Source organism: Pinus tabuliformis, chromosome 3_2 (assembly GCF_031772625.1).
Source record: "Pinus tabuliformis cultivar Carrire ecotype Pingquan chromosome 3_2, CPIR1, whole genome shotgun sequence".
NCBI lineage: Eukaryota > Viridiplantae > Streptophyta > Pinopsida > Pinales > Pinaceae > Pinus > Pinus tabuliformis.
The window spans coordinates 371,600,260-371,612,550 of NC_142302.1; positions in this window are offsets into that span (position 1 = coordinate 371,600,260).

The following is a 12,291-nucleotide window of genomic DNA, read 5'->3' on the forward strand; positions in this document are numbered from 1 at the left end:
CAAATTGCGATCAAACAAGGATGTCAATCAAGACAAATACACTATAGTAACACTGGCAAATCACTGCCAGGGGTCAAAAACACTAAAAACAAGAAGAAACCCTAATTTTTTTCTATCATCTAGGATCAACGTGCCTGCTAAAGGCAAAAGGGCGATGCAAAGCAGATCTGCATGACTGTAAATTTAAAATCATTGTTGACAACACTTCTATTAAAGAAAAAAATCAAAGGGTGAGAAAAATGAGGAAAAAATAAAAAGTCTTCAAGATGAGAGGAAAATGAACATTCTCAGGCACTAAATACTAACTATTAATAGCTACAGTGATAGACACAAACCAATAAATTAACCATTTGTCAAGCTCATCAGAGAAGGATGGAAAGGGTTATAGCCTCCCTAGTGGAGTCGCCATTTTTTTATCTAGGAAAATCCTCTCTATGGACAGAGACAATCCCTCTAGCCAAATCAGTTAGACTCGCAACCTATGTGATAATCTGCAAGGATAGTTTCCTAAAGTACAATCTAAATGATAGAAGAGGAAGATGACCTACCTCGTTCTGATGCTATAACGTAATCCTTTGTTGAAGACCTCTAATCTAGGTGGATATTGGTGAACACCCGCCAATTCCACTTGGACCCCCACCATTGTTTCTTGTAGTTTTTTAGTTTCCTTAATTGTAGTAGAATTTACTATTTTTAGCAGTTTTTTGGGTCCCAAACTTCCAGAGCCATTTTGAGAACCTAAACGACGCTTTTTTGGAAATCTATTGCAAACAATTTTCTGAAAAAATCATCTCTTCCATCATGGTCCTTACAGAGATATTTCCAATGGGGTATCATGCCTGGCAAACGGAGATAATATGATGAAGTCATGACCCTGGGAAGTTGGTTGTCCAGCTAAGGGGGTAGGAGATATTACCAAAATATTTCTCAAAGAGGCCCTCGTGCGACAAAGGAACAGGATGATGGAAAACTTTTCCCAGATCCTTCTGCAGCTACCCAGGGGCGACACATCTACTTCCAGCAGCTACTCTAGAAGAGCCAAACCCTTTCAGGTACAAGTTAACTTTGAAATTCCCACATTTGAGGGTCATATAGATGCAAATGTTGTAGATAAATGGTTATGTCTACTAGGAGGGTATTTTTCTATTCATGACTTTTCCATATGGGAAAAGATTACTTTCGCTCTTCTCAAAGATGCCCCCCATGTCAAGGACTGGTGCGAAACCTACTGTGAGAAGAAGGATGAAAGTATGTCCTCATTGTTTTCAGCTTCACCGACTTGGAATTCATTTCGGGATGTCGTAAAGAAGCAATACTATCCTGTCAGAAGCTACGAGGATAAATACATAAAGTGGAGCATGCTGGGGCAGGGAAGGGACCAAGGCGTGCCAGAGTTTACCAATATTTTTCATACCTTTCACAGAAAGTTGGGTATCAAGGATACTAAGTAGCATTTGGTACTCAAATATTGCAGCTTCCAACATAGGTACATCAAGGAAGAGATGGAGTTCTTGGACATCTCCTCGCTCGGCACGGCATACCGATATGCTATCAAAATCAAACTGAAGTTTAAATAGAAGAAGTGAGACTTTGGATCTGCAAATCCAAAGCAAGGGAAAGGTGCCCCCAAACCGCAGAATAAAAGACAAAGCCAAGGCGGGATGACCTAGGATAGCCTACCAAAGCCACAAGAAAAGAACAACACCGCGAAGCCAAAGAAGTATATGGGAAAGTGGTGTGAGTTCCATAAGAGCTCCACTCACAATACAAGTGAGTGTCAGGCCAAGCAGACACTAGTGGCTAAGATAAAGGCTTCAGAATTAGATGCATGTTCCAACACCGAGGTAGAACCTAACAAGGGGAATGAAAAAGGGAAGGAGATTATCGATGCGTGCCAAATGCCACTATTGCCACCATGAAGATCCAGAAGGAGGAACTCTAGGATCCAGATTAGGAGGAGCGCCTCTTCCACTCATAGATGTGGGTAAAGGGTTCCCCAGTACATTTCATTTTCAACAACGGGAGCCAAAATAACCTCATTTCGGCAGAGGTCATGAAGCAGCTAGGCTTAACGGACATAGCATATCCCCAACCATACACCATTGGGTGGCTTCACCAAGGATGGATCTTCATGTGATCCAACAGTTCCGCCTTCCATACAACATCAAGCCCTTCATGGATGAGGTATTATATGACATTGCTCCCCTTGATGATTGTGATGTATTATTACGCCAGCCATACTTGTGGAAGTGACATGCTGTGTATGAGTCAAGGCCTCATGCTGTTATTACTACTTCGGGAAATAAGTTGTATAGGATACTAGAGGTAGCACCACGTACTGCCATCTCTTTGGTTACTGTAAAAAATGCAGTAAGCTCATTTTCGAAACTAGGAAATTTTTTTTCCTGATGATATGCCCTCAGGGAAAGAAGAAGATGGTGGCCACGACCTCCAGATAGAACCCCTCCTCATGACAACTACAGATGGACAAGGTCGTGGTGGAGTACGAGGACATCTCCACCTCCCCGCAGGGATTCCTCTGCACTGTCAAGTCAAACACTCCATCAATCTGACCCCAGGTGCGCTGCTGTCCAATGGACCAATCTATCGGCACTCCGTTCTGGATAATGATGAAATTAAGAGATAGATTAAGCACCTGCCGCAGAAAGGTCACATCTGACTAAGTTCATCTCTCTGTGGGAGCCCAATTGTGTTGGTACAGAAGAAGGATGGGACTTGGAGACTCTGTATTGACTATCGGGTGCTGAACAAGATCACTATCTGGAATAGTTACCCAATGCCACAATTTGATGACCTTCTGAACCAACTGGATGGCGCAAAATATTTCATCAAGATCGACATGAAGTCAAGATATCATGAGGTACCAATTGAACCCTCCAATGTGTGGAATACTGCCTTCGAAGCTAAGGAGGGCCTTTTCCAATGGTTGGTTATGCCTTTCAGGTAGATGAATGCTCTTGCAACCTTCATGAGGCTAATGGATGACATCTTGCAGCCATTGACAAAGTCATTTGTAGTGCTACTTGGATGACATCCTGATCTTCAGCCAGAGTTGGGAAGAACACCTCCACCACATCCGACATGTTCTCCAAACACTATGGCAACACAAGCTATGTGCGAATTTAGAGAAATTCACTTTTGGCATGACCCAAGTTCAATATCTGGGATACATTATTGATGAATGAGAGGTGCATGTGGATCCAACCAAGATCGAAGTCATTCAGGATGGGCCATCTCCAACCACTTTGACAGAGCTTCACAACTTTTTGGGTCTTGCCAATTTCTACTGCAACTTCGTGTTGGGATTTTCTCATATCACTTGGCCCTTGAGTCAAGTCACCAAGGGAGGAGTGAAAGAAAAATTCTTTTGGTTTGAATCCCAATAGAAGACATTCAAAAATTTGAAATATCACCTCTGCTCGGCACCAGTGCTTCGATTACCAGACTTGCAACAACAATTTTAGATCAAGACAAATGTCTCTGACTATGCTATTGGGGCAGTCCTTACTCAACACAGGCATCCAATGCCATATCACAGTGACACACTTTTAGACATAGTCTAGAAGTATCCCACTTATGACAAAGAGATGTATTACATTGTGCAGGCCTACTAACAATGGAAGCATTACAATTTGGGGAAGGAAACGGTCATCCACATAGACCATCGGCCCCTGCAGTTCATACAAATGCAAGGGAAGTTGCAGAATGATCACCATCAGAGGTCGTCCACATAACTACAACAGTTCCATTTGAATATCAAGTATAAGAAGGGAAGCACCAATAATGTTGCAGATTTCCTCAGTCAACCACCAATCATGGTGTTAACCACCATGCTCAACTCTTATGGGCACAAGACTTCTGATTGGCCACTTTTGCACAAAAGCGACCCAGAATTCGGCCACACATACCAAACACTCTTGGAGGGTCAGCATGTTCCATATTTTCACCTTCAAGATGCACTGTTATCCCTGCTGGGTCACCTTTGTGTTCCTTCAAGCGAGTGTGTAAAGATTATTTGGAAAGCACACTACAGTCAGGCTGCTGGGCATTTCAGGGTCAAGCAAATGTTGCTAGTACTGCAAAAGTATTTCTATTGGTCGAATCTTTGATAGGATTTTGGGAAGTACATTAGATCCAACACTAATTGCGCCATTGCCAGACAAACCATCAAGAAGCAAGGCCCCTATACTCTATTGCCTGCCCCTTTCGACCTTGGGAATCCATCTCCATGGATTACATGTCTAGCCTTCCTTCTAGTAAGCGTGAAAATGACTATGTTTTTTGTGGTCATCGAGAGGTTCTTGAATATGGCCATTATGGTGGCCTACAAGAAGAATATCACAACAAAAGCCATTTCTAAACTTTTATTTGAATGAGTGTGGGTACGGATCCCACAATCTATCATCTCATATTGGGACAGCAGGTTCCTCAGTACATTTTGGTCCAGTCTCTAGTCGATGCTAGACACCAAACTCACTAAGTCCATAACCTTCCATCCCCAAATTGATGACCAGACAGAGGTTGTTAGCAGGATGATCCTACACATTCTGCACAAGTACAACTCAAAGCATCCACACACATGGGATGAGAGCCTCCCATATGTTCAGCACAACTATAACCAAGCTCTCCATAGCTCGATTGGCCACAGTCCTTTTTTGGTGGGCTTGGGATTCTAGACACTATGCCCCATTCATGTGGCCATGCCATTTGCAGCTACTCAAGCAGATTTGGCTCATGTCAAATCTGAAACAGATAAGGAAAACAACTTCATTGAGAACATCCAACATATCTGCCAGTAGATTCACTACATTCTAGAGAAATCAAATGCCAAGTACAAGTAGCGACATGATCAACATCGGGTGACATACAAGTTTCTGGTGGGCGACAAAGTCTGGTTGCATTTGCAAAAGGAACGCCTTAATGAAGCCTATCGGAAACTCAAACCACTCTGATATGGTCCTCACACCATTACCAAGGCTATGGGAGATAATGCATTTGAGCTCAGCATTCCCCCATTCCTCACCCTACACCCAATGCTCAATGTGGACCGCCTTCGGCCATACTTTCCACCATTACTAGACACATCCGACATTGCAGAACAACTCACACCCATAGAGTTAAATCCAGATTGCATGGAACAAGCTGCAACTGATTGGATCATGGACACACATATCAAGCACACTTACCAGCAGAATATCCAACTATATCGGGTTGTCAAAGCAGACCAACTCCTTCACCAGGGCAAGTGGCTCATCAAGGACCAAGTTCAGCAGAAGTTTCCTCATCTCATGGAAGAAATCAATGCAATGGGGAATATTTCTTCCTAAGGGGGAAGGAATGATCTAGATGGATATTTGTGGCCACCTTCCAATTCCACTTGGACCCCCACCATTTCATCTTTCATTTTTTCAGTTTCCTTAATTGTAGCATAGTTTACTATTTTTAGCAGTTTTTCGGGCCCTAAACTTCTGGAGCCATTTTGAGGCCCTAAACAATGTTTTTTTGGAAATATACTACCAATTTTTGTCTAAAATCATCCTTTTTGTCATATTCCTCCGAGATATCTTTCCAACGAGTTATCATGCACGTCAAATGGAGATAATGTGACCAAGTCACGACCCTGGGAAGTTGGTTGTCCAACTCACCACAACGGGGCCCATCAACTCTTGGTGTTACATCTCCTCGGGTTAGGGTATTGGTTGTTTAGGGTTTTCTCTTATTGTTTAATAATAAAAAGGCCCTTCAGCCTCATTGTAAGGCAATTCAGAGGCATGTAGCCAACACATCTCTTCTTAGAGATAAGCTACCATCGCCCTAGCTGGTTTATTTCCATTTCTATTTGTAAGCATATTTCAGTATTTTACATTAATGAAATGAAGTATTATTTCCACTGCATCTTTGTATTTATGGTTATATTTGTAATTTGTTGCATTCCTATTTAATCAATCAACGACTTAGAAATCAGAGTCTTTGAGGGGGAAACCTCCTTTAAATTACACAAATGAACAATTCTTGGATGATACAAATGAGAAAACGTCCTTTCTATATATAGGAGTCTAAGGGGTCACACTATAATCAAAGCTGACATAAAAATAATAATATAAGGGCACAAAAAGAACAATAGTTGGCTTCTATGTGGCATAATAATAACAATATGGGGACAATAGGGGCACAACAATAACAATAAGGTCTACAATGACAATAGTAATGGGGGAATCACTAGTATTGTACGGACCTAACACTACTATTCTGAGTAGCTTGGTAGTTCAAAGTTAGGGAAGGGAATGCTTGTATTTTGGCCCTTCTACTATTCAGGAGTAGTTTAGTTCTTTAGAGTGAAGCAGGCCAACTCCTTCACCAGGGAAAGTGGCTCACCAAGGCCTAAGTTCAATAGAATTTTCCTCATCTCATGGAGGAACTCAACGCAATGGGGACCATTGCTTCCTAAGGGGCCAGGAATGATCTAGGTGGATACTAGTGGCCACTCACCAATTCCACTTGTACCCCCACCATTGTTTCTTTCAGTTTCCTTAATTGTAGCACAGTTTACTATTTTTAGCAGTTTTTGGGTCCTAAACTTTTGGAGTCAATTTAAGGCCCTAAACGACGTTTTTTTGGCAATATACCACCAATGATTTTTCAAAAAAATTCCTTTTCCGTTGAAGTCCCCAGAGAGATCTGTCCAACGAGGTATCATGCACATCAAACGGAGATAATATGACCAAGTCACTACCTCAGGAAGTTGGTTGTCCAACTAACCCCAACGGGGCCCATAAACTCTTGGTGTTACATCTCCTTGGGTTAGGGTTTTGGTTGTTTAGAGTCTCCTCTTATTGTTCAATAATAAAAAGGCCCTTGAGCCTCATTGTGAGGTAGTTCAGAGGCATGTAGCCACCACATCTATTCTCAGGGATAAACTACCATCACACTAGCTAGTTTATTTCCATTTATGTTGCTAGGCATATTTCAGTATTTTACATTTATGAAATGAAGTATTATTTCTACTGCATCTTTGTATTTAGGGTTATATCTGTAATTTTTGGTGTTCTATTTTAAAACTGGATCAACCTCGAATCACCTACGCCTCAAGCTCAACTCTACTGCTCACAACATTCAGATACCTACACAAGGGATCAAAGCCACAACAAAGAGCACAAGTTAAAAAAACATAATCGAAAGTAATCCACTTAACAGATCAAGGAGCATTAATATAAATGATGCATTAATACAAACATTTATTGAAAGTGAACTAGAAGTTGTATATATTAATAAAATAAGGAGGAAACATACAACCAAGCCTTGATGTTAATAATCTCTCCTTGAGTGAATGTCCAAGTCCAAGCTCAAGCTCTCCAAGCACTCCTTCTCCAAGCCAAATGAGTAGCATGTGTTGAGATTGCAACAAGATGATGGAGCTTAGTGAAAAGAGTCGCCTTCACTAAGTGGGCCCGCAGGCAAATTATGGCGCAAGTTATATTTCTGATCACAGTGTGGATGATCACAGTGTGAGTGATCACAGTGTGAGTGATCACAATGTGAGTGACCAAAGTGTGGGTGACCACAGTGTGGGTGATCAAAGTCTATTTTTAGACTGGCTGTCAAAAATAGAAAAGTCAAATATTATTGTCTCATAATAATATTTGGACTATAAACTTGATCTTATTCTCTTAGAGCACTTCAGTTTGAGCTACAGATGTGGCCCATGCAGCTATCAGAAGCAAGTACGCTTTTCTTATGAGTCAGTTGAGTTTTTGCATGCATGACTTCAGTTAGAACTCAATCAGTTGAGTTTGGTGGAGTTGATTGTGGAGTTGATGGAGTTGTGTTCAGTTTGACTTGGTTAAACTAGTTGTAGTTAGTCTAACTACAAATAGACTAATGATGAGTTGTTAAAATAATTATTAACTCATAATACAACTATAGAATACATCAGCTAACTCAGGTGCATGTCAGTGCATGTTCAGTTCAGCAGGGACAGGTGTTAGAGAATCAGATTGCTATCAGTTGTGACTATAGTTGTGCATCAGGTCTTGCACAATCAAGGGATTGAGTATGCCAATGAGTTTGCTCATGTATTTTGCCCAGTTTGTAGCTTCTTCTCATGTCTTACACATTGTGAGTGATTCTTTGGAGGTGAAATACGAGTTTGGTAGACCATTTTCATTCATTCTTGAGTAGGTATTGAGCAGTGGAGGCAGGCAAGCAGTGGAATAGATTTGGAGATTAGATCTTAGCTGTATTGTGTGTAACAGGTGGAGCTGGTACTGGATTGCTTGTGATAAGCATTGTACTTTGTAATGTTACATGGTCTCAATCATTAATATACAGATAGTGTGGGGTTTTTAGCGAGATGCTTTCCCCGGGTTACATACTGTGTTAATGTGTGAATGCTCTTGATGTTTTATTGTTATTGATGCTGCTATATTGATTATCAACGTAGAGGAGCTTATGTATTGTGTATGTATTCCGCAATAGTACATGATCAGGATAATCTCTATTGAATATGTGTTAAATTATTCAAAATTTCTACATGGTATCAGAGCTGTTGATCATCAGATCTACTATTCAGGAAGTGTTTACATTCTATTTCTTCAGGTAGAGTCTGTAATCGGGCCAGGTAGCCTCTGGATTCATCCTTCCTTTGGAAGGTGAGATATCCGGTGAATGCCCATATAGTCAATCTCTGTACGAGAAATATTGTGTTCTCACGAATCTTAGATTCGAGGCGGTTGAGTTGGTTGCTAGTGGAATTTGGATTTGCAGCAGTGTTTTCTTGGTGACAACGCAACAATGTCTTTCAACGGATTGCGATTGGAGTATGCTCTTGAGGGCAGCTCAAACTATATTGCATGGAAGGATAGGATGGAGGCAGTATTGGATGATAATGGGCTGAAGGAGTTCATATATACGGATATCCCAAAGCCTACTCATGCTGCTGAGGCGGAAGTTTGGCAAAAGAAGACCGAAAAATGTCGAAGGATTCTATTGGAGGGCGTGAAGGATCACATTGTGTCTAGCCTCCATGGAAAGGCTACTCCATATTTGATGTGGAAATCATTAACAGTATAAAGCAAGAGCGATCAGAGGAAGCTGGCGCTCAAAGATAAACTCAGAAACATCAAATGCGAGAAGGGTGACAATATTCCCAAGTATCTCACGAAGTTCACTCAGTGTCGAGATGAGCTGCAAAGTGTGGGGGTTATTGTCGATGATGAGGACTTGGTGAGCTTGGCTCTCCTTGGTCTTCCAAAGAGTTGGCATTCCTATCAGGACTCTGTCAATGGTCGGGAGAAATTGCCAGGATGGGAAAGACTATGGTCAGATCTTGTGCAGGAGGAGATCAGGCGGAGTACCAGGGACGGATCTTCGTCAAAGGGAGCTGATGGAGAGAATTGTGCTTTGGCTGCCAAAGCAAAGAAAGGGAAGAGAAAGAAAGCTTCTCAGTCTGGTGCAAAAGGCAAGAAGCAGGATATGTCCAAGGTGAAGTGTTTTCACTGTCACCAACATGGACACTATGCCACTAATTGTCCGCAGAAGAAGAAGAACAAGCAGGCTGTTGGATCTTCAGCAGGAGAGGCTCTAGCCTCATAGTTTGAGCTTGATTTTTCATTGATCGCATGCTTGGTTTCAAGTGTGATGGGATCAGTGTGGTTCTTGGACAGTGGTGCGTCTTTTCACATGACGGGAGATAGAGAATTGTTCTTTGATCTGGAGGACAAAGATCCTGGAGTGCACATCGAGATGGGCGATGATGGTAGATACAGTGCGACCAGTATTCGTACCATTTCCTTTGAGAGGGAGTCTGGTAAACCCTTCGTATTGAATGAAGTCATGCATGTTCCAGGATTGACGAAGAATCTCATGTCAGTGGCGATGTTAGAAGACAAGGGGTATGATGTTGTTTTCAGCAAGGGAAAGGCTTTCCTGCGCATCAAGACAACTGGTGGGACCCGGAAGATAGGGGTTCGAGTGAGGAACCTTTATCAGTTGCATGTAGATGGATGCACAGCAATGGTGGGCAAGGCAGAAGGATTGGTGAGCCAGGATGATGGTGAGTTGTGGCACAGGAGATTGGGTCACCTTCACCATGGAGCCTTGAAGATACTGCAGCAGATCACTACAGGGCTTCCTAAAGGCACACTTGCGCAGTCAGATCAGTGGAAGGGGTGTACTTTGGGGAAGTTTGTGAAAGCCACCTTTCACGAGAAGGATAGTCGCACCACAACGATCCTTGAGAGAATTCACACAGACATGTGTGGACCTTTCTCAGTTGCTTCGACAACAAAACACAGGTATTATGTGATTTTTGTTGATGATTTCTCTCGTAAGTGCTGGATCTTCTTCATGCAGAAGAAGAGCAAGACATATTCAAAGTTTTGTGAATTCAAAGCACTGTCGAGAAGGAGTCGGGGAAGAAGGTGAAGGCTCTTAGGAGCGATAATGGTGGTGAATACATCTCAGACGAGTTCAAGGATTTCTGCAAGGCAGAAGGGATTCGTAGAGAGCTCATAGCTCCCCATAACCCACAGCAGAACGGGGTAGCTGAGCGGAAGAACAGAACGATTGTGGGTGCTACACGGGCAATGTTGCATGATCAGGGCCTACCCCTTCACTTGTGGGCGTAAGCATGCAATACAGCAGTTTATGTGCAGAACCGTTGTCCTCATAGGATACTTGGCATGAGTACACCTAAGGAGACTTATTCTGGTAAGAAGCCTGATCTTTCTCATTTGAGGATTTTTGGTGCTAACGTTTACATGCATGTGACGAAGGATGCCAGGAAGAAGTTGGAGCCGACTGCAGAGGTTGGGATATTTGTGGGGTACACTGATACGCCCCACAACAATCATGTGTATTTGCCAGACAGTGGTAAAACTGTTGTGCGACGGGATATAAAATTTCAGGAGGAGAAAGCCATGAAGTGTTCGCTTGAGAGGGAGCTACACTTGCATGCAGATGAGGAGCTATTAGTTCCTAAGGATGAGCTTCAGGATGTGGATCAACCACAAGACGAGGTTCATGGAGTGGAAGAGACCACTCATGCAGCGCCAACCATCAGAGGGCGAAAGCGCTTGACAAAAGCTGAGCGACTGGCTCAGGATGCAGAGAAAGTTGTAGGACCACCTACAGCCCAACGCAGGCAAAGACAGTCACCTGATCGGTACACTGGATACATGGCTTTGATGAGAAAGTGTGTTGTGACTGAGCCATCCTCTTTCGAGGAAGCTGTGGAGGATCCCGCATGGGTAGACGCCATGGTGGAAGAGTATGGTTCTATTGTCAGAAACAGTGCATGGGAGATTGTTCCTAGACCGGAAGGGAAATCAGTGGTGGGTTTGAGGTGGACCTACAAGGTCAAGCAGGCAGCTGACGGGAGTGTGGAGAAGTACAAGGCAAGATTTGTTGCCCGAGGCTTTTCACAGATAGAGGGGATTGATTATGAGGAGACCTTTGCACCTGTCGCAAGGTATTCTTCCATACGGACGATTCTTGCTCTCTCAGCGCAGATGGGATGGCACATTCATCAGATGGATGTGAAGACTGTGTTCCTCAATGGAGTCATTGAGGAGGAGGTGTACATTGAGCAGCCCGAAGGCTTTGAGGTCTTCAGCAGCGAGTCGCATGTGTGCAGGCTCAAGAGAGCGTTGTATGGGTTGAAGCAAGCACCACATGCTTGGTACACATGGATAGACAGCTGTTTCACAGGACTTGGATTCTCCAAGAGAGAGGCGGATCCTAACCTATACCAGATTGTGGTGGAGGGTAAGTTGCTTGTCATTGTACTGTATGTTGATGATTTGATTCTAACGGGTGATGAGCTGTTGATACTGTCATGCAAGAAGGATCTTGGTACAGAGTTTGAGATGAAGGACTTGGGCCTCCTTCACTATTTCCTAGGATTGGAAATATGGCAGCACAGTGGTGGAATGTTTGTTTCTAAGGGCAAGTATGCTCGGGAGATACTGGAGAAGTTCAACATGCATGGCTGCAAGCCTGTTGATACTCCTCTTCCTGGAGGTTGGAGGAAGGAGGATGCCACTGTTTATCGACAGTTGGTGGTGTCGCTGATGTATTTGGTCAATACACGACCTGATATATGCTATCTAGTTAACCAGCTTTCAAAAGCTATGGTTAAGCCTACCAAGCTCTTCTGGAAGGCGGGCAAGCATGTATTGCGCTACTTGAGAGGCACATCGGGATATGGTTTGTGGTACAGACATGAGGATGAGGTGAAGCTATGTGGCTTCACGGATGCAGATTGGGTAGGGA